General features: G+C 46.3%; 1 protein-coding gene and 1 long non-coding RNA gene across 3 annotated transcripts in view; one reads left to right on the top strand and one right to left on the bottom strand.

Moving 5' to 3' along the window:
* Positions 1-5,976, bottom strand: part of DRC8 (dynein regulatory complex subunit 8) — a 135,918-nt gene extending 129,942 nt beyond the window's left edge. For both annotated transcript variants that reach the window (XM_074385671.1, XM_074385672.1), the window contains exon 1: positions 5,875-5,976. The gene's annotated coding sequence lies outside the window, so the exon portion shown is untranslated. The remainder of the gene's footprint in view (positions 1-5,874) is intronic.
* Positions 5,977-6,046: 70 nt separating this feature from the next.
* Positions 6,047-22,168, top strand: LOC141581144 (uncharacterized). Its single transcript, XR_012513695.1, has 3 exons — positions 6,047-6,697; positions 20,599-20,729; positions 22,101-22,168. It is a non-coding gene; the product is annotated as an uncharacterized LOC141581144 (long non-coding RNA).
* Positions 22,169-22,500: the final 332 nt, after the last annotated feature.

Below are 22,500 nucleotides of genomic sequence, written 5' to 3'. Positions count from 1 at the left end.
ATAATAATTTACCATAACTTATGTAGACAATCCCCTGGCTTTTCCAATGGCCAGATGTATCAAGTCAGATTCTCCAGCCTGACTTTAAAGTCTCTCTGCAATCTGTCTCCACCCTCGCTACATAAGCTTATCTCTGATTTTGCTTTTTGCCCATCTTGTACTCTCGGTTTCAGTCAAGAACTCTTCACTTGGCCCTTCCTTAACGCCTTCAAAACAATATCCACCCAGCCTGGGATGGCCTCCCTTGTATCCGATCCAAACCTCTATCAGTGGATGGAAGCAGCCAGCACTAGACGGAAGGTTGTTCTCTGAGAACATTACGAAGCACCAAAATGTAGTGAATGAGCTCAGTAGATTGGTGGTTGGGTAAGCTGAGAAAGCATGAGTTAATAGAAGAGGGATAGTCTACATGTGTCTATAAAAGTTAAGTTGCTGGCCGGGCGAGGTGGCTCACGCCTATAATCCTAGCACTTTGGAAGGCCAAGGCGGGTGAATCACCAGTCGTCAGAAGTTTGAGACCAGCCTGACCAACAAGTGGAAACTCCGTCTCTACTAAAAATACAAAATTAGCAAGATGTGGAGACACATGCCTGTAATCCCATCCCAGCTACTCGGGAGGCTGAGGCAGGAGAATCCATTGAACCCGGGAGGCGGAAGTTGCAGTGAGCCAAGATCACGCCACTGCACTCCAGCCTGGGCAACAAAAGCAAAACTCCATCTCAAAAACAAAACAAAACAAGTAAGTTGCTGAACTATTCAACATAAATTCATTAAGTGCCTTCCATATCCCAGGGGCATATTACCCAGGGAGGGTGCATGTAAGAGGAGGAGGTAGAGTTAAATACCAAGAATTCAGAGGGACAAAAGTATTATAATGAGACGCTAGAGGACTAGAACTTTCTTTCTTTCTTTTTTTGAGACAGAGTTCGCTCTTGTCACCCAGGCTGGAGTGCAATGGCACGATCTCGGCTCATCGCAACCTCCGCCTCCTGGGTTCAGGCAATTCTCCTGCCTCAGCCTCCTGAGTAGCTGGGATTACAGGCACGCGCCACCATGCCCAGCTAATTTTTTGTATTTTTAGTAGAGACGGGGTTTCACCATGTTGACCAGGATGGTCTCGATCTCTCGACCTCATGATCCACCCGCCTCGTCCTCCCAAAGTGCTCGGATTACAGGCGTGAGCCACCATGCCTGGCCAACAATTGTGCTTTGTATGCAATTAAGTACTAAATTGATTAGTGCAACCAATAAGGACTAATTGGGATTTCGGAGAAGAGGAGCTCATTGAGAGCTGAAGCAGAGATGAAGTTGGGGTTGGACAGAAGCCATCGGAAGAGGAAAGGATTGTAGAAAAGAAATGAGCATGGTGTCTGGGGGAAAGGGACCAGCTAGACCCAGTCTGTAGAGGAGAGGGATCCACTAGCAGCCTCCTCAGCAGCCTCACCTATGAAATCTTCAGGTTCAGAAGCACCTTAGGGCTGCTGACCCAATGCTCTTTCCAATTTAACTTTTTTTTTTTTTTGGAGACAGTGTCTTGCCATGTTGCCCAGGCTGGTCTGGAACTCCTGGGTGAGCCTCCCTCCTGAGTAGCTGGGATTGTAGGTACGCATCAACCTCTGGCCAATTCAGCTTTTTTTTTTTTTTTTTTTGGAGTCAGAGTCTCGCTCTGTCACCCAGGCTGGAGTGCAGTGGCATGGTCTCGGCTCACTGCAACCTCCGCCTCCCAGGTTCAAGTGATTCTCCCGCCTCAGCCTCCTGAGTAGCTGGGATCAACAGGCGGCTGCCACTATGCCTGGCTAATTTTTTGTGTTTTTAGTAGAGATGGGGTTTCACTATGTTGGTCTGGCTGGTCTTGAACTATTGACCTCATCATCCACCCGCTTCGGCCTCCCAGAGTGCTGGGATTACAGGCGTGAGCTGCTGCGCCCAGTCAATTCAGCTTTTAAAACAAGAAAGTGCCAACACAGTAGCCTGATCTTCCGGGCTTAACCCCTTCATCTCCTAAATTAGCTCCTCAGAGATTCAGGGACTAGGACACTGTGTGTCACTGGAAGGTAAACCAAAATGTGTCTTGTTCATCACCAAATCCCAGCACCTCTTGCAGGCACTCAATCAATGTTTATTACACAAGGAAGGACAGAGCCTGCATAGACAGCTGTCAGTGCAGCGCAGCGGTTCATAACACGAGGGTCAGCAGGGTGGGGTGGAGCCCAAACTCCCAGCTTAAAGTCTGGCTCTGCCGTGTGCCAGCTGTGAGATCTTACACAGCCACTTCTCCTGTCTGTAGCTCAACCTTCTCATCTGTAAAATGGGTCTTATGAGAGTATCTTCCTCATAGGGTTATTGTGACTATTAAATGAATTAATAGACACAAAGCACTTAAAACAGGGCTGGCGTCTATTAAGAGCTACTACGTTGCTCTTATCAATAGAAGGGGCTCCAAAGCCAGACCTTATGGTTTGAAGCCTATCTTTGCTGCTTATCAAGAGTAGCTTCTCTGAACTTCAGCTCTTCCATTTGCAGTGTGGATATTATACTCATGTAATAGTATCCATCTCATAAGGTCATGGTAAGGATGAAATGAGTTCAATGCATACCAAGCACGTGGCACAGGGCCCGGGCACACCTCAGTGATCTAAGACTATCTCTCTCCTTGCTTAGTCACTGGGTCTTTCCTCCTACTCCCACTACCGCAGCCGGCAGGTGGCTAGCACATTTCTGAATTAGGCAAGACTTTATTTATGGAGTTTGTGTAGTTCTAACACTATCAGTTCCTCTTCAGTTTCCTTCTAGGGTAATCTGTACTTTCAAATAAACTTTAGACTTTTTATTATGCAATTTTCAAACATGTATAAAACCAGAGAGAGGACCATAGTGAACCCCAGGTACCCCTCACTCAGCTTCAACCATCATCCATCATGCCACAATGACCTTCTCTCCTTACTCCAACTAGATTATTTTGAAACAAATGTGAGATATAATTTCATCTATAATACTTCAGTATGAATCTTTAAAATAGAAAAAAAAATTTTAACATAACCACAATAATATTACTACTCCTACAGATTTTTTGTTTGTTTTTTGAGACGGAGTCTCACTCTGTCACCTAGACTGGAGTGGTGCAGTGGCACAATTTTGCCTCACTGTAACTTCTGCCCCCCGGGGTTCAAGTGATTCTCCTGCCTCAGCCTCCCGAGTAGCTGGGATTACAGGCACCTGCCACCATGCCCAGCTAATTTTTGCATTTTTAGTAAAGATGAGCTTTCGGCCGGGCGCGGTGGCTCAAGCCTGTAATCCCAGCACTTTGGGAGGCCGAGGCGGGTGGATCACAAGGTCAAGAGATCGAGACCATCCTGGTCAACACGGTGAAACCCCGTCTGTACTAAAAATACAAAAAATTAGCTGGGTGTGGTGGCACGTGAATGTAATCCCAGCTACTCAGGAGGCTGAGGCAGGAGAATTGCCTGAACCCAGGAGGCGGAGGTTGCGGTGAGCCGAGATCGCGCCATTGCACTCCAGCCTGGGTAACAAGAGCGAAACTCCGTCTCAAAAAAAAAAAAAAAAAAAAAAAAAAAAGATGAGCTTTCACTACCTTGGCCAGGCTGGTCTTAAACTCCTGACTTCGTGATCCACCCACTTTAGCCTCCCAGTCCTGGGATTATAGGAATGAGCCACTGCACCCAGCCACTCCTACAGATTTTAATAGTAATTCCTGAATATCATCAAAAAGCCAGCCAGCATTCAAATTTCCTCTTCTCATCAATTATTTTATTTTACTTTTGCTTTTTGTTTGTTTTGAGATAGGGTCCTCTTCTGTCATTCAGGCTGGAGTGCAGTGGTGTGATCATGGCTCACTGCAGCCTCACCCTCCCAGGCTCAGGCAATCCCCCTACTTCAGCCTCTTGAATAGGTGGGACCACAGGCATGTGCCACCACGGCTGGCTAATTTTTTTTATTATTTATAGAAAAAGGGTCTCACTATGTTGCCCAGGCTGGTCTTGAACTCCTGGCCTCAAGTGATCCTCCTGCCCCAGCCTCCCCAAATGCTGGGATTACAGGCATGAATCACAGTGCCCAGCCAAATTATTATTTTTTAAATTTATTATTTTATTATGGTAAAAGATACAGAACATAAAATTTACCATCGTATTCATTTTTAAGCCTACAGTGGCATTAAATCCACTGGTAACCTTGTGCAAGCACCGCCATCATCGATCTCCTTAACTCTTTTTTACAATCTTAAAAAAGAAACCGGCATCCAACTAAGGTCCAGACATTGCTTTTGTCTGAAGTTTCTCAGTCTCTTCTGATCCATGGGTTTCACCGCCTCCTTTTTTACCGCCTTGCAATTTATTGTTGAAGAAACTGAAGGATACGTGTTGTGGGGTTTTTTCTAAATTTTGCTGATTGCTTCCCCATGATGTCATCTAGTATCTTCCTGTGACCCCTGGAATATTACATAGTCTTTCACAATATGTCAAAGCCTTCTGTGGTCGTGTCAGAAGGACACAGGACCACTGGCTGAAAGTGGGGTATTTTGGTATAATAATAAATACTGTAGCATATTAAGACACATCAAGTATGGTGACATCCACCGGTTGATAGTAATGCTCCAAAAATAGATTGATCGGTTACCTTTTGAGAATGCTAACGAAACAACTCTTTCCTCCAAATATAAAGAGAAAGGATCAAGTATTTATTCTGCCTTTCCTGCACGAACTGTATCTCATAATTAAACCAAATAATTGATGGGAAAAAAAATCCTGCTGTTAAGTGAAAGAAATGATAAAATTAAAATGTTGCCAGTTTTAGCCGGGCATGGTGGCACGCGCCTGAAATCCCAGCTACTCTGGAGGCTGAGGTAGGAGAACTGCTTGAACCCGAGAAGTGGAGGTTTCGGTGAGCGGAGATGGTGCCACTGCACTCCAGCCTGGGCAGCAAGAGCGAAACTCCGTCAACAAACAAACGACAACAACAAAAAAGAAACACTGCCATTTTGAAACTTCTTTTTTTTTTTTTTTTTTGGAGACGGAGTTTCGCTCGTTACCCAGGCTGGAGTGCAATGGCGCGATCTCGGCTCACCGCAACCGCCGCCTCCTGGGTTCAGGCAATTCTCCTGCCTCCACCTCCTGAGTAGCTGGGATTACAGGCACGCGCCACCATGCCCAGCTAATTTTTTGTATTTTTAGTAGAGACGGGGTTTCACTATGTTGACCAGGATGGTCTCGATCTCTTGACCTTGTGATCCACCCGCCTCGGCCTCCCAAAGTGCTGGGATTACAGGCGTGAGCCACCGCGCCCGGCTTGAAACTTCTAATGAAATCATATATCTAAGCAATGATTATCAATGGCTGCTAACACCAGAGGTGAAAAACGGAAGGGGAACTTTACAATGGACATTTCGGGTCGGCAGGATCTGGGCCCACTCATCAATCTTAACATCACTGGAAGAGCCCCAGCAGGTGTCATGTGCACTCAACGTGACACAGGAAGAAGTTCGCAGCCTATGAAACAGACATGCCCAAAAAATCTGAGCTGAATCGGAGCAAGCCTGGTGGATCTGCCAGCTTAAAGGTAGTTCACTTTTTTTCCCAAAACAAGAAAATAGGAAATGCAAAGCCAACACAAATCCTTAAGCACACGTAAGCTGAGTACCTCCTCACCCCTAATACAGTCCTAGGAAGCACATTTAGCCCCCCCCCCCGTTATAAAACCGCCCCACCCCGAGGTGAGAATAGCTCTGCCCACGACACGCGGAAACCGCAGAGCGCACAGGCCTCTGGACTTCCGGACGGGCACGGGGTGTCTTTTTCTATCCTCGTCTACAAGGGACACCCGTTTCACACACGACACGGCTTTGAAATACACGGTTACCGTGTTCAGGAAAATGGTGTGACAGAGGCGAGCCGGCATCTGACGGCGGCGTCATCCGTCCAGAATCCCCGTGGATGCGAAAGGCGGGCGGGGTGGGGGCGGCGGCTCCGGCGCGCACGTGACTCGGCGCGGGGGGTGGTGCGCCCCGCCCGGAGCTGCAGGCGCCGCCGCGCGCACTCGTCGGGTGGGTCGGTGCCTGCCCGCGCCTGCCTCCGGGGTCCCGCCTGCCTCCCTCCTGGGGTCCCGCCTGCCTCCCTCCGGGGTCCCGCCTGCCTCCCTCCGGGGTCCCGCCTGCCTCCCTCCGGGGTCCCGCCTGCCTCCGGGGGTCCCGCCTGCCTCCCTCCTGGGGTCCCGCCTGCCTCCCTCCGGGGGTCCCGCCTGCCTCCCTCCGGGGTCCCGCCTGCCTCCGGGGGTCCCGCCTGCCTCCCTACTGGGGTCCCGCCTGCCTCCCTCCTGGGGTCCCGCCTGCCTCCCTCCTGGGGTCCCGCCTGCCTCCCTCCTGGGGTCCCGCCGCGCACTGCCCAGGAAGCGCGGGGCTGGTCGCACACGCTGCTGGCCGGCCTCGGTATTTCTTTAAACCTGTTTGTCCTTATAATCCGATTCCAGAAATCCAAGCCCCATAGGCTTCTCCCCATGCTCCAGTCTCAAATTGTGCATTCCTGAGTCAAGGCATGTGGACTCGGATCCCATTCTGACACATAACCAAATGGCACATATTTCGAAAACCCGCAGCTCTCAAAGATTTGACCAGTTGGCCACCAGTGCCTGACATACTGCACATTTCGGAGTCGTTGAGTTCTCTGCGTTCTACTTCGGAACATTGGTACCTTTTTCATTATTATTTGTTTCAGGGATCACATAAAAACTGTGGATTACGACGAATGAAATTATAATACAAAAATGGGTCCTAGAGTCTTACCTTAGGCAGGCTATCATTTTTTTTTTTTTTTTTTTTTTTTGAGACGGAGTTTCGCTCTTGTTACCCAGGCTGGAGTGCAATGGCGCGATCTCGGCTCACCGCAACCTCCGCCTCCTGGGTTCAGGCAATTCTCCTGCCTCAGCCTCCTGAGTAGCTGGGATTACAGGCACACGCCACCACGCCCAGCTAGTTTTTTCTATTTTTAGTAGAGACGGGGTTTCACCATGTTGACCAGGATGGTCTCGATCTCTCGACCTCGTGATCCACCCGCCTCGGCCTCCCAAAGTGCTGGGATTACAGGCTTGAGCCACCGCGCCCAGCAGCTATCATTATTTTTAACATGATTTCAAAGTCCACTGGATTCTTTCACTTAACTTTTTTGCTTTTGAATGCATAAAAGAAACAGCCAGATAACACCTTTTCAATAATTAATTTTAAAAAATTATTTGATTCCTAAACTGTAGAATTCACATCTTTTTCTGCTAAGTTCTGCCACAAGCTGGCAAAGGCTCCAGGATGTGTCCTGGCATTTACCTGGGTCCTCATGGAGATGTGGTGAACGCGGTTCCCTCTTACTGATGGTATTTAGCCTCGGTTCTGTCAATTCGACTTTCTTTTCTTTTTTAAGGGAGATAGAGTGGGATACAATACACGTGGCAGCTGAGTCTGAGCCTTTTTTGACTTGCAGGTGTTGAATCTGAAGGCAAGTTTCCTTGTGCTGGAGGAAAGGTAAAAGGCTCGGTTCCTAGAGCTCAGGGCAGAATAATGATACGAGGCCTGACATTTAATACAGCAGTGATCCCAGATATTAGAGCTGACAGCTTTCTCAACAAAGCAGGAGGCAGAAGAATCTTACAACAGTGTCTAACTTGAATTCACCAGAGTGAGGGAGCTGTGTGGTGAGGGTCAGCTATCAAGCGCCTCTTCAACACAGAACTGCCACGCAAAGAGAACCACGTGTACATCATAAACATGAGCCCACAGAGTGCGAGGAGCGTTTAAATGCATTGTCAGAGTCTGCCTGTGAAGAACTGTTTTAGATAGGTTTTTTTACCCAACCCTGGGGGACTCTGCCTCATGGGAACAGTGTCTATGCTGCAGTCTCTAAGCAAAGAATAGACTGGGATGCCTTTTGTGTGTTATATCCGCGTGTTTTTTTCCTCCCTCAAGTTGCCTTACCCCAGTAACTCTCTTTTCATGAGATATCCTAGTGGATTCTTCAGGAGGGGCGGGGAGAATGTGATTCTTATGCATAACAGCTGTCATTTTCATGTACGCGTCCTTCTTGTTAGTGGTGCTCACAACAAAATATTATTAATTACTGCAATCCACTCATTATCTTGGTTTTTGGTTTGTTTTCACAACCACAAAGGGATATTACTAAGGCTCTGCTTCAAACCAATACCATGATTGTGAGAGTTTCAAATGTGTATTTCATAAGCAATGTTGCTAAGGATTTTTGGTGAAAAGATAAAAAATATTATTTGTGGCCAGCATGGTGACTCACACCTGTAATCCCAGCACTTTGGGAGGCCAAGGCAGGTGGATCACGAGGTCAGGAGTTTGAGACCAACCTGGCCAATACGGTGAAACTCTGTCGCTACTAAAAATACAAAAATTAGCCGGGCGTGGTGGCATGCATCTGTAGTCCCAGCTACTCAGGAGGCTGAGACAGAAGGATCTCTTGAACCCAGGAGGTGGAGGTTGCAGTGAGCCAAGATCGTGCCACTGCACTCTAGCGGGGGTGACAGAGTGAGACTCCATCTCAAAAAAAAAGTATTATTTGATAAGTATCATCCTTATCATATCAATATGCTGAATATGGCTTCCACTTTTTCCAGTGCATTAAGAAGTCTGTGAGATTCTCAAGGTCATGGCCACCTCATTCCCTTCCAATGTTCTGACGCTGCTAGGACTGCAGGCTGTACTTGGAGAATATCTGCTAAATAGACGAACGGCTATTTCAATTTAGTTCTTTTTTGTTATAAGAAGTGGGCACTGATGAGAAATCATGGAGCACGACTAAAAAGAAAGCTTTTAAAATTTCAGTTCTCCAGAGACTGTGGGAGGAGAGGAAGTTCTACCTGTAAAATAAAGACTTCCCTTAAAAAATAAATATGAGGAGAAACTAAAACCTCAGGTGGAGAAATGAGAGATACTGGGCTTGATTTAATATGCCATGCTTGCCCACAATGAACTGGTTATCTTAATGGAACCCAAGAAGAGAATTTATTATGCTGATATTCAAAAACCAAACATGATGATTAGCTCAGGTTCCCTTAAAATAATTCGCTTGGCCGGGCGCGGTGGCTCAAGCCTGTAATCCCAGCACTTTGGGAGGCCGAGGCGGGTGGATCACAAGGTCAAGAGATCGAGACCATCTTGGTCAACATGGTGAAACCCCGTCTCTACTAAAAATACAAAAAAAATAGCTGTGCATGGTGGTGCGTGCCTGTAATCCCAGCTACTCAGGAGGCTGAGGCAGGAGAATTGCCTGAACCCAGGAGGCGGAGGTTGCGGTGAGCCGAGATCGCGCCATTGCACTCCAGCCTGGGTAACAAGAGCGAAACTCCGTCTCAAAAAAAAAAAAAAAAAATTCGCTTGTAATTACACGTAAGCAGCTACTTATTATGCAGAATTAATTAATTTTAGAATAAATTAATCTTAATGTATACTGATACAGAGCATTATTCCATGTCTGAAAATTAACCAGAATTTGTTCTTGGTTGTGAGAGCGAGCCTTCGTACTGCACTGTGCTGTAATCTATGTCGGATTCTTTGACATACAAAGAAGTTACCAACTTTTAGAGCTGGAAAGAATCTTGGAAATCTCATGCTCCAACTGCTTCAGTTTATCCAAGAAGGAACTGAGGCCCAGAGTGCTGAAAGGACACACACCACAACAAACAGGTGACCGGAGTGTAGGGGTCACAAGCTCCGGCTTCTAGTCGTCGATGAAGGTTCTGTCTCAATCCCAAGGTGCCAGGATTACAGGCAGAGGCTCCCTTCTCTGGGACAGAACCTATGTCAATTATCCCTCTAAGTACTTCATCTGGGGTTTTTCTCCCTTTCCAAAACTTTTAAAACATTGTATTAGAGAATTTCTAAATAATAATAATAGTCATAGAATGCCCTCAAATTCATAGAAGCATTATGTATTATATGCAAAACTATGATATAGAGGACATTTCATTTTTTGAGATAGGTGTATAAAGAAAAAAATGTAAAAGAGGGTTTGACAAACTTGTCAAATCAACTTTTTGGAGTGTTGGTTTGGTTTGGTTTTGAGATGGAGTCTCACTCTATTGCTCAGGCTGGAGTGCAGTGGCTCAGTCTTGGCTCACTGCAACCTCTGCGTCCCAGGTTCAAGTGATTCCTGTGCCTCTGTTCCCAGGTAGCTGGGACTACAGGTGCACACCACCATGCCCAGCTAATTTTTTAGTAGAGACAGCGTTGCTCCCCACTAAAGCCTGTTGGTCAGGCTGGTCTCGAACGCCTGGCCTTGGGTGATCGGCCCACCTTAGCTTCCCAAAGTGCTGGGATTACAGGTGCAAGCCACCACATCCTGCCACAAACTTTCTGAGTTTTTTTTTTTTTTTGAGACGGAGTTTCGCTCTCGTTACCCAGGCTGGAGTGCAATGGCGCGATCTCGGCTCACTGCAACCTCCGCCTCCTGGGTTCAGGCAATTCTCCTGCCTCAGCCTCCTGAGTAGCTGGGATTACAGGCACACGCCACCATGCCCAGCTAATTTTTTTGTATTTTTAGTAGAGACGGGGTTTCACCATGTTGACCAGGATGGTCTCGATCTCTTGACCTCGTGATCCACCCGCCTCAGCCTCCCAAAGTGCTGGGATTACAATCTTGAGCCACCGAGCCCGGCCCTGAGTTTTAATCATGTATCAACATAAAGGATCAAGCTTGATAGTAAGATAAGGGTGTAATCTTACTAAATCTAATCTAAACAATCTAAAGAGTGTCAATCAATGATTTTCAAACTTTTGTTCTTAAAAATATTGCTCAGAACCTTCAAACACCATAACAGATAAAAGTGGAGCTGCTCTGGTTAAAGTTGAAAAAAGAGTCCCAGTGGTGGCTTGGCCTCCTCCTGTTTCCTTCATTGGAGGCCATATGGCTCAGTTGGAAAAACCAGCGATTTAAAGGAATTCTTAGAAGCAGTCAGAACTAAGCGTAGATAAACAGTGGTGTATGAGTGTGCTAAGCTGCTTGCTCATGTTCACAACCAGTTTAATCACTATCGCATGATGAATTCGCTTTGCCTCTCTGTGGTGTTAAGTTCAAATATACTCTTCTCTCACATTTTTTGTTTTGTTTGTTTTTTTTTTTTTTTGAGACGGAGTTTCGCTCTTGTTACCCAGGCTGGAGTGCAATGGCGCAATCTCGGCTCACCGCAACCTCCGCCTCCTGGGTTCAGGCAATTCTCCTGCCTCAGCCTCCTGAGTAGCTGGGATTACAGGCACGCGCCACCATGCCCAGCTAATTTTTTGTATTTTTAGTAGAGACAGGGTTTCACCATGTTGACCAAGATGATCTCGATCTCTTGACCTCGTGATCCACCCGCCTCAGCCTCCCAAAGTGCTGGGATTACAGGCTTGAGCCACTGCGCCCGGCCTGTTTGGTTTTTGAGACTCCGCTCTGTTGCCCAGGCTGGAGTGCAGTGGTGTGATCTCTGCTCACTGCAGCCTCCGCCTCCTGAGTTCAAGTGATTTGCCACCACACCTGGCTAATTTTTATATTTCTAGTAGAGACGGGGTTTCACCATGTTGGCCAGACTGGTCTCAAAACTCCTGACCTCAGGTGATCTGCCCATCTCAGCCTCCCAAAGTGCTGGGATTACAGGCGTGAGCCACTGCACTGGGCCTCTGTTTCTTTTTAATAAGTTCTATATGTTTTACTTCTTCTTTCATTCTCTGTAGCAGAGTTTTAAACTATAAGGTGTGTAAGTATTACCTGGGAATCTCCTTGAAAATGTAGCTTCCAGCCGGGTGCAGTGGCTCATGTCTGTGCTTTGGGAGGCCAAGGTGGGTGGATCACAAGGTCAGGAGATGGAGACCATCCTGGCCAAAATGGCAAAACCCTGTCTCTACTTAAAATACAAAAATTAGCTGGGCGTGGTGGTGCATGCATGTACTCCCAGCTACTTGGGAGGCTGAGGCAGGAGAATTGCTTGAACCCGGGAGGCGGAGGTTGCAGTGAGCCGAGATCACCCTGCTGCACTCCAGCCTGGACAACAGAGCAAGACTCCATCTCAGAAAAAGAACAAGAAAAGAAAAGAAAAAAAAAATGTAGCTGCAGCTTCCCAGCCTCTTTTTTTTTTTTTTTTTTTTTTTTTTTTGAGACAGAGTCTCACTCTGTGTTGCCCAGGCTGGAGTGCAGGGGTATGATCTTTGGCTCACTGCAACTTCTACCATCAGGTTCAAATGATCCTCTAACCTCAGCCTCTCAAAAAACTGGGACTACAAGCATGCGCCACCATGCCTGGCTAATTTTTGTATTTTTAGTAGAGATGGGGTTTCACCATGTTGGCTATGGTGGTCTTGAACTCCTGACCTCAGGTGATCCACCCACCTCGGCCTCCCAAAGTGCTGGGATTACAGGTGTGAGCCGCTGTGCCCGGCCACCAGCATCTATTCTGCAACTCCCCTCTCAGGAAACCAGGGGTACGGCCCATCAATCTGTGCTTCTAACAGCAATACTTCGAGGGAATCGTGAGCTCTCACTGAGCAACACCGTTCAGGAGTGTCTCATAAAACACCTTACACAAGGCACTTCTGTATCACGTTTATTTCCTGAATTTAATTTTCATCATATTAATTAAAGAGGGGCTTCATATATTTAGGTCCTAATGATTATGCAAATTATGACAGTACTAATTGATAATCCAATGATTCTACATTAAATTGGAATGGGTGCATAGGTTTTTGACAAAAATGAGACTTGCAGGATGTTATGGAAAGTACTTTGAGTAAGCGGGAACCTTAATACTGTAAAGTCATAAACTGAAAAAGCATGAATGAGGCCGGGCACGGTGGCTGGTGCCTGTAATCCCAGCCCTTTGGGAGGCCAAGATGGAAGGATTGCTTGAGGCCAGGAGTTCAAGACCAGCCTGGTCAACATAGCGAGACCCCCCCCCATGTCCGCAAAGGAAAAAAAAAGAGAAAGAAAACCACAAGTAAAGAAAATATAGAAGGAACCTTTTTTCATGTGATAGCATTTTTCTAAATGAAATCAGCTACTAACTTTATGCTTAGGGGTAAAATCCCACAGACATTCATTTACAAATCTGAAACAAAAGTGTCAAGTGTGTTCCCCTCATCACCGCCATTGTTCAATGTGGTTCTGGTGGTTTTAGCCCATGTAAAAAGATGATGAAAAAATCAGCCTATTAGGAAAATGAGATGAAATTATTCCCTTTTTTTTGCAGTTGCTATGTCTGTGTAATTAGAAACCCCAAGAGAATCAGCTGAAGCACTGATGGAAAGGATAAGAGAATTCATAAAGGATCAGTTATAAGACCAATATTTTAAAAACAGCTTTCCTATGAACCAGTTACAAAATATAGTGGGGAAAGTCAAAATATCAACCAAAGTGTATATAAGTCTAAATATAAACAAAATGAGAACTGTAAGGAACCCTTAGGAAGAAAACTAAGGATCTCTCCTGAAGCACATGAAGATTTGAATAAATGGAGAGGCATGTCCTGTGCCCAGTAGGAAAGATTTAATATTCAAACACTGTCTCCAAATTAATCTACACATTTAACTCCATTTCAAACAAAGAATCCAAAAGAATCTTATTGGGAATTAGCAAAGCGGCTCTAAAGTTAATCCAGAAGAGAAAATGCATGGTGGTATCTGAATACAATGTTAAACTTGGCAAAAGTTTCTCTTAAAAAGGAACATTCACATGGATTCCTTCTCTCTTTTTCTAACTTTGTAGAGTAAAATCACCTCCATTTAATTTTCATTTGATAGTTGGGAAACTGAGGCACAGTATGGCTACCTTTAAAAGGCCATTTCCAGCCAGGAGGGGTGGCTTATGCCTGTAATCCCAGCATTTTGGGAGGCCGAGGCAGGCAGATCACTTGAGCTCAGGAGTTTGAGACCAGCCTGGGCAACATGGCAAAACCCCGTCTCTACTAAAAATACAAAAAAATTAGCCAGGTGTGGTGGTGTGCACTTTTAGTCCCAGCTACTCAGGAGGCTGAGGTGGGTGGATTGCTTGAGCCTGGGAGCCAGAGGCTTCAGTTAGCCGAGATCTTGCCACTGCACTGCAGCCTGGGTGACAGAGTGAGACCCTGTCTCTAAATAAGTAAGTAAATAAAAGTCCATTTCCCATGAACACTCATGGGATTGCCATGCTGTCTCCACTAGACCAGTGCTATCTATCATCAATTACATTAGGTATTTTCCCTGTCGTTATTTTTATTTATTTTTTTTTTTCTCAATAAATTTTTGACTCAGTACCTGACTATCCCACGGAAGTCATAAAGCCCCAGTATCACTCCTCTTATCGGTCATGATAATGCAGACTGTCACCTCTATCTCTCTGAGAGGAACTGCATGCATCCCAGTCCTGCTATTTCTACACGGCTCAACGTGTAACCTATTTTTACAGTTCTCTGCAGATCTACCAGTTCCCTTCTTCCTTCATGTTTTCCTTGATCTAGAGCAGGCATCCCCAAACTTTTTACACAAGGGGCCAGTTCACTGTCCCTTGGACCGTTGGAGGGCCGCCACATACTGTGCTCCTCTCACTGACCACCAATGAAACAGGAGCCCCTTCCTGAAGTGCGGCAGGGGGCCAGATAAATGGCCTCAGGGGGCTGCATGCGGCCCGCGGGCCCGTAGTTTGGGGACACCTGATCTAGAGTAAAATACAGCTTTCCCATCAGAAGTTATTTTTGCAAGGATTCTGTGTACTTGGCCTGTGTTTAGTCACCTGAATCCTCTTACCTGTTCCAGTTTTCACCATGGAAATTGAACTCACTGAAATATCCAAATTTCTATTTGTCGCCAAAGAATCTGGTAATCCCCAAGAAAAGGGTGATTACCAAATCATCACACTATAACTTTTTAAATAACTGTTGCTGAAAGCACTGAAAGATTCCTGGTAGACTTGAATTAAGTGTGACTTTGTATGTATTTTACTACTAATAATAACAGTAAGAGCAGCTAACGCCTGTGGAGTGTTCACTGTGTGACAGCGGCTGCACCTTCTGAGCACTTCACGTGCATTAACTCACAGTCTCAACAACCCGATTCTTCAGCTACATTTATCATCTCCATATTACAGATACAGAAATTGAAGGCAGAGAGATAAAAGCCTCTTGCTTACAGTAAAAAGCAAACAATCAAACAAGAACAGGCCGTGCATGGTGGCTCACACCTGTAATCCCAGCACTTTGGGAGACCAAGGTGGGCAGATCACTTGAGGTCAGGAGTTCAAGACCGGCCTGGCCAACATGGCGAAACCCCATCTTTAAAAAAAAAAAAAAAAAACCACAAGAACAACCATAGCAAAAAACTGCTAAATGACTGAGCTGGGATCTATTTTTCTCCTTCCATGCGGATTATAACTGGAGCAGTTAATAACTACTACAGTGCACATTTAAAGCAGCAAATTCCAGATTGCATAGTTTTTCTTTAGACCTGTTACTCACCCAAAATACCTGTACTAATTTTGCATCTTAAAAACCCATAATTGGAAATTAAGACCCTATTCCATTTGAAAAATATATCTGTGTATTATGTGGGGCAGAGGTCACCCACTCAGGAGTTTGCAAATGTCCCCAAATTGCCTTTCTAGTATTGGAAGAGCTTGACACAAATATAAATATATATAAAAATATAAAAAGCTTGTCAGGTTTCCTTTTCTCTCTTGACCTTGCCAAATAACTAGCAGTGGAGACCCTGTGCCCAGTAAATGCAAGTGGTTGCTTTTTTTTTTTTTTTTTGAGACGGAGTTTCACTCTTGTTACCCAGGCTGGAGTGCAATGGCGCAATCTCGGCTCACCGCAACCTCCGCCTCCTGGGTTCAGGCAATTCTCCTGCCTCAACCTCCTGAGTAGCTGGGATTACAGGCACGCACTACCATGCCCAGCTAATTTTTTTTTATTTTTAGTAGAGACGGGGTTTCACCATGTTGACCAGGATGGTCTCGATCTCTCGACCTCGTGATCCACCCGCCTCAGCCTCCCAAAGTGCTGGGATTACAGGCTTGAGCCACCGCGCCCGGCCAAGTGGTTGCTTTTTAAGGTGGTTCTGCCTGGCCATGATATTGGCTTTCCACCCAGGTGCTGCTGCTGTGACTCCAATCCAGCAGTCAACCTAGCCATTTAAAAAAATGTATTAAGCCAGGCGCGGTGGCTCATGCCTGTAATCCCAACACTCTGGGAGGCTGAGGCGGATGGATCACGAGGTCAGGAGATTGAGACCATCCTGGTCAACATGGTGAAACCCCGTCTCTACTAAAAAATACATTAAATTAGCTGGGCATGGTGGCAGGTGCCATCCCAGCTACTCAGGAGGTTGAGGCAGGAAATCACTTGAACCCCAGAGGCGGAGGTTGCAGTGAGCTGAGATCACGCCATTGCACTCCAGCCTGCACAAAAAGAGTGAAACTCCATCTCAAAAATAGTAATAATAGTAATTCACATAATAAATTCAGCATTTTAACCATCGTACAGCGTATAGTTCAGCGGTTGTTTTTAAAGCATATTCACGATGATGTGCAACCATCACTATTGTTTTCTCGCCTCCAGTCACCCACTAACATCACCACTATCAATTCCAAAACATTGTCATCACCTCTGCTCCCAAAACGCCACACTCATTAAACGCGGTCACTCTCCATTCTCCCCTCCCACAACCCATATAAATATGAATCTACTTCTAGGTCGGGTGCCGTGGCTCACGTCTGTAATCCCAGCACTTTGGGAGGCCAAGGCAGGCGGATCACTTAAGATCAGGAGTTTGAGACCAGCCTGGCCAACATGGCAAAACCTCATCTATACTAAAAATACAAAAATTAGCCAGGCATGGCAGCAGGTGCCTATAATCCCAGATACCTGGGAGGCTGAGGCAGGAGAATTGCTTGAACCCGGGAGGCGGAGGTTGCAGTGAGCCAAGACTACGCCACTTCACTCCAGCCTGAGGGACAGAGTGATATTCTATCTCAAAACAAACAAACAAAACCTACTAATCTACTTCTGCATTCACGGATTCCTCCCTTTTGGGCATTTGAAATGAATGCAGTCCCAACATGTGCCCGTTTACTTCCGTAGTTTTCACTTCGCATGATGTTTTAGGTTCATCTGTGTTGGAGCATGCAGAAAACATCATTTCCTTTTATGGCTGAATAATATTCTATTGTATGACTTTACAATTTTATTTGTCAGTTGATGGACATTTGAGTAGTTTCCACATTTGTGCTTTTATGAATAATTCCTTTTTTTTTTTTTTTCTTAGATGGAGTCTCTCTCTGTTCCCCAGGCTGGAATGCAATGGCATGATCTCAACTCACTGGAACCTTTGCCTCCTGGGTTCAAGTGATTCTCCTGCCTCAGACTCCTGAGTAGCTGGGACTACAGGCTCCTGTTACGACGTCCGGCTAATTTGCTTGTATTTTTTAGCAGAGATGGGGTTTCACCACGTTGGTCAGGGTCGTCTTGAACTCCTGATCTCAAGTGATCCACCCGCTTTGGCCTCCCAAAGCGTTGGGATTGCAGGCATGAGCCACTGCGCCTGAGCTTTTATGAATACTTCTCTTATGAACACTTGTTTGCGACTTTTCGTGTGAATACGTTTTCAGCTCTCTTTGACACAAACCTGGGAGTTGAATTGCTGGACCACACGGTAACTCTAGGTTTAACTTTTTGGGGAAATGCCAGATCGTTTTCCCGCAGCAGCTGCAGCACTCTGTATTCCCACAAGTAGTGTGCAAGGGTTCCTGCCTCTCCACATCCTTGCCAACACTCGTTATTCCTCCTCCCCCTTGTACTTTAATTATAGCCATCCTAGTGGGTGTTATAAGCGCTATCTCATTGTGGCTTTGATTGGCATTTTCCTAATGACTAATGACGCTGAGCATCTTTTCATGAGCTTGCTCATTGGCCAGTTGGTTCCTTCTCATTCTTCAGGTTTCATGTTCTCAGAAACAGCTTTCCACGGAGCATGGTGGTGCATGCCTGTCTGTAATCCCAGCTACTCAGCAGGCAGAAGCAGGAGGACTGCGTGAGTCCAGGGGTTCAAGGGCAGCCTGGGCAACATACATAGTGAGACCCAAGCCTCAAAAAAAATAAATAAATAAAGATAAAAAAGAGAAAATAACTTTCCTAACACCCTTTTGAAAGTAAACCGCCGGGCGCAGTGGCTCAAGCCTGTAATCCCAGCACTTTGGGAGGCCGAGGCGGGTGGATCACAAGGTCAAGAGATCGAGACCATCCTGGTCAACATAGTGAAACCCCGTCTCTACTAAAAATACAAAAAATTAGCTGGGCATGGTGGCGCGTGCCTGTAATCCCAGCTACTCAGGAGGCTGAGGCAGGAGAATTGCCTGAACCCAGGAGGCGGAGGTTGCGGTGAGCCGAGAACGCGCCATTGCACTCCAGCCTGGGTAACAAGAGCAAAACTCCGGCTCAAAAAAAAAAAAAAAAAAAAGAAGGTAAACCTTTCCTCTCTTTTTTTTTTTTTTTTGTTTTTTTTTTGTTTGTTTGTTTGTTTGTTTCTTTTATTTTGTTTTTAACCTTTCCTCTCTAATTATTTCCTAGGGTTCTGTTAGTGTCCATAGAGCACTGATCACATTCTGTGATGATTTGGTCATTTTGTTGACTCCACTCAGCCAAGCACAATTTCTGGCACATCGTAGGGGCCCCGTACTTATTTAATGAACAAGTCAATCCGAAGAGTAATGAGACATAAGAATCAAGCAGTCCTGGGCCTGCCACGGTGGCTCACTCCTGTAATCCGCATTTGGGGAAGCCAAGGCGGGAGGATTGTTTGAGGCCAGGAATTTTAGACCAGCCTGGGCAACATGGTAAAACCCTGTCTTTACTAAAAATACAAAAATTGGCCAGGCGTGGTGGCTCATGCCTGTAATCCAAGCACTTTGGAGACCAAGGCAGGCAGACCACCTGAGGTTGGGAGTTCAAGACCAGCCTGACCAACACGGTGAAACCCCATCTTTATTAAAAAATAAATAAATATACAAAAATTGGCCGGGTGTGGTGGCAGGAGCCTGGAATCCCAGCTACCTGGGAGCCTGAGGCAGGAGAATCGCTTGAACCTGGGAGGCCGCAGTGAGCTGAGATCATGCCACTGCACTCCAGCCTGGGGAACAGAGAGAGACCAGCCTGGCTGACATGGTAAAACCCCATCACTACTAAAAATCCAAAAAATGAGCGGGGTGTGTGGCGTGTGCCTGTAGTCCCAACTACTCAGGAGGCTGAGGCAGGAGGAGAATCGTTTGAACCTGAGAGGTGGAGGTTGCAGTGAGCTGAAATCGTGCCACTGCCCTCCAGCCTGGGTGACTGAGCGAGACTCCATCTTAAAAAAAAAAAAAACCAGCCGGGCGCGGTGGCTCAAGCCTGTAATCCCAGCACTTTGGGAGGCCGAGGCGGGTGGATCACGAGGTCGAGAGATCGAGACCATCCCGGTCAACATGGTGAAACCCCGTCTCTACTAAAAATACAAAAATTAGCTGGGCATGGTGACGCGTGCCTGTAATCCCAGCTACTCAGGAGGCTGAGGCAGGAGAATTGCCTGAACCCAGGAGGCGGAGGTTGCGGTGAGCCGAGATTGCGCCATTGCACTCCAGCCTGGGTAACAAGAGCGAAACTCCGTCTCAAAAAAAAAAAAAAAATAGGATTCCAATTATTCAAAGCTGATCCTCTGACGACTACAGGAAAAAAAAAAAAAAAAAAAGGATTCCAGTTTTTTTTTTTTCAATTCTAGAAAAGGTGAAACTATGGTGACAGTAAAAAGTTTGGGCTTTGCACAATGGCTCACGCCTGTAAATCCCAGCACTTTGGGAGGCCAAGGCGGCTGGATCCCCTGAGGTCGGGAGTTGGAGACCAGCCTGACCAACACAGAGAAACCATGTCTCTACTAAAAATACAGAACTAGCCAGGCATGGTGGCGCGTGCCTGTCATTCCAGCTACTCAGGAGGCTGAGGCAGGAGAATCAGTTGAACCTGGGAGGCAGAGGTTTCAGAGAGCTGAGATCACGCCATTGCACTCCAGCCTGGGCAACAAGCGCAAAACTCCATCTCCAAAAAAAAAAAAAAAAAGTTCGGTGATTGCCAGGGATTAGGGGGAGGGAGGGATGAATAGGCAGAACACAGAGGATTTTTTAGGGCAGTGAAACTACTCTGTACCTTACTGCATTGGTAGATACATGTCATTATATATTTGTCAAGACTCAGAATGTACAGAACCAAGAGTGAACCCCAGTGTGAACTGTGGACTTCGGGTGATAGTGATGTGTCAGTGCAGGTTCATTGATTGTTCATTGATCGTAACAAATGTAAAGCTGTTGGGCACTCTCTGCGTTGACAGTGGGGAGGCTGAGGGCGGGGTAGACGGGAGCCATATGGAAAGATTGCTTTCTGCTCCCTTTTGCTCAAATGGCACTAAAAAAATAAAGTCTATTTTAAAAAAAAGTTAATTGGAAAAACGTTCCAGAAACATGGATTTTCCACTGTGAGATGCTATTTGCGAAAAGAGGGTTTAAAAATTCACAACGAATGTTTATAACTAAACATGTCTTTCACTATAAAATTCTGAAGGTTGTGTCCGTACTAAAGACAAGCTTCAACTGTCAAGGCCTGGTGGAAAGCAGCTACCAGTCTACGGTCCATGAAACACTGGCTCTGCGGGACGCTGACGGGCCTTCCTTGAAGGAAAGTGGGAAATCCAGGTGTGGTTTTCTCATTTTTGCCTTTTTCCTTTCATGAAGAACTCCTCAGGGACTTCCAGAGGCTAATGTTCATTGTAAGAACCTTATGGGGGTTTACTGCAGGCAGCATTTCCCAAACTTCTGTGACCACAGAACCCTTTCTTTCTTTCTTTCTTTTTTTTTTTTTTTTGAGAGAGAGTTTTGCTCTTGTTGCCCAGGCTGGAGTACAATGGCACAATCTCAGCTCACTGCAGCTTCGACCTCCTGGATTCAGGCTATTCTCCTGCCTCAGCCGCACAAGTAGCTGGGATTACAGGCATGAGCCACCATGCCCAGCTAATTTTTGTATTTTTAGTAAAGACAGGGTTTCACCATATCGGCCAGGCTGGTCTCAAACTCCTGATCTTGTGACCCGCCTGCCTCAACCTCCCAAAGTGCTGCAATTACAGGTGTGAACCATCGCACCCAGCCAGAACCGTTTCTTTTTAATGATAATAAAAAAAAAAAATTGCTGGGCGTGGTGGCTCACGCCTGTAATCCAAGCACTTTGGAAGCCAAGGTGGGTGGATCACCTGAGGTTGGGAGTTCAAGACCAGCCTGACCAACATGGTGAAACCCCGTCTTTAAAAAAAAAAATTAATTAATTAAATAAAATAAAAAAATAAAAAAATAATTTACCTGACCGGGCATGGTGTCTCCATGCCATAATCCCGGGGCTCTGGGAGGCTGAGGTGGGCGGATCATGAGGTCAGGAGTTCAAGACCAGCCTGGCCAACAGGCTGAAACCCCATCTCTACTAAAAATACAAAAAATTATCAGGTGGCGGGTGCCTATAGTCTCAGCTACTCAGGAGGCTGAGGCAGGAGAATTGCTTGAACCCGGGAGGCGGAGGTTGCCGTGAGACAAGACTGTGCCACAGCATTCCAACCTGGGCGACAGAGCGAGACTCCATCTAAAAAAAAAAATTTAGATTTAGGGGGTTTATGTACAGATTTGTTACATGGATATCCTGCATAATGCCGAGGTTTGGGCTTCTATTGAACCTGGCTCCCCAGTGTGAACATAGTACCCCCACTAAGTAGTTTTTAGCCCTCATCTCCCTCCTCATTCCCTCCTTTTGGAGTCCTCAGTATCTATTGTTTCCATCTTTGTCTACATATACTCAGTGTTCAGCTCCCATTTGTAAGTGAAAACATGTGGTATTTGATTTTCTGATAGAATTCTTTTCTTTCTTCTTCGAGATAGGGGTTTCCTTATGTTCCCCAGGCTGGTCTCAAACTCCCGAGGTCAAGTGATCCTCCTGCCTTGGCCTCCCAAAGTGCTGGGTTTGCAGGTGTGAGCCACTGTGCCTGGCCCATGAATGCTTTTCTTTTTTTCTTTTGTGGTTTGTAGAACACTTTTCTTAAGGAACAGCTCAATGGACTATTTTGGATGCACGATGTTGAAGACATGGGAGTGATCCTGGTGGGTTAACAGTGCAGTCTGCTCGGCTCCGGCCTCCCCTGGCCCCTGCTTTCCTGATCTGCAGGCCTCCCTGCTAGCTTATTTTGGTTGCTGCCCTTACTGTTCTCAATACTGCTATCTCTAAATCTTGCCCCATTCCCCTGGAACTCTGAGTGCAAAGACACTGTGGGGTGCCCCAGAATTTCATCACAGTGTGTCCAAGGGAGCCTCCCTTGGGGGCGCTTCCAGCCCCAGGCCTCATTCACAGGAGGCTAGTCCTGTCCGAGTCAAGCTTCCAGAAGGCTTGCAGCCTCACGGCCCGGAGCTTGCCTAGCTGCCTCTAAGAAAG

Source organism: Saimiri boliviensis, chromosome 14, assembly GCF_048565385.1.
Source record: "Saimiri boliviensis isolate mSaiBol1 chromosome 14, mSaiBol1.pri, whole genome shotgun sequence".
Classification (NCBI taxonomy): Eukaryota; Metazoa; Chordata; class Mammalia; order Primates; family Cebidae; genus Saimiri; species Saimiri boliviensis.
Note: the sequence above shows the minus strand (reverse complement) of the source record. Positions and strands in the feature narration are given on the sequence as shown.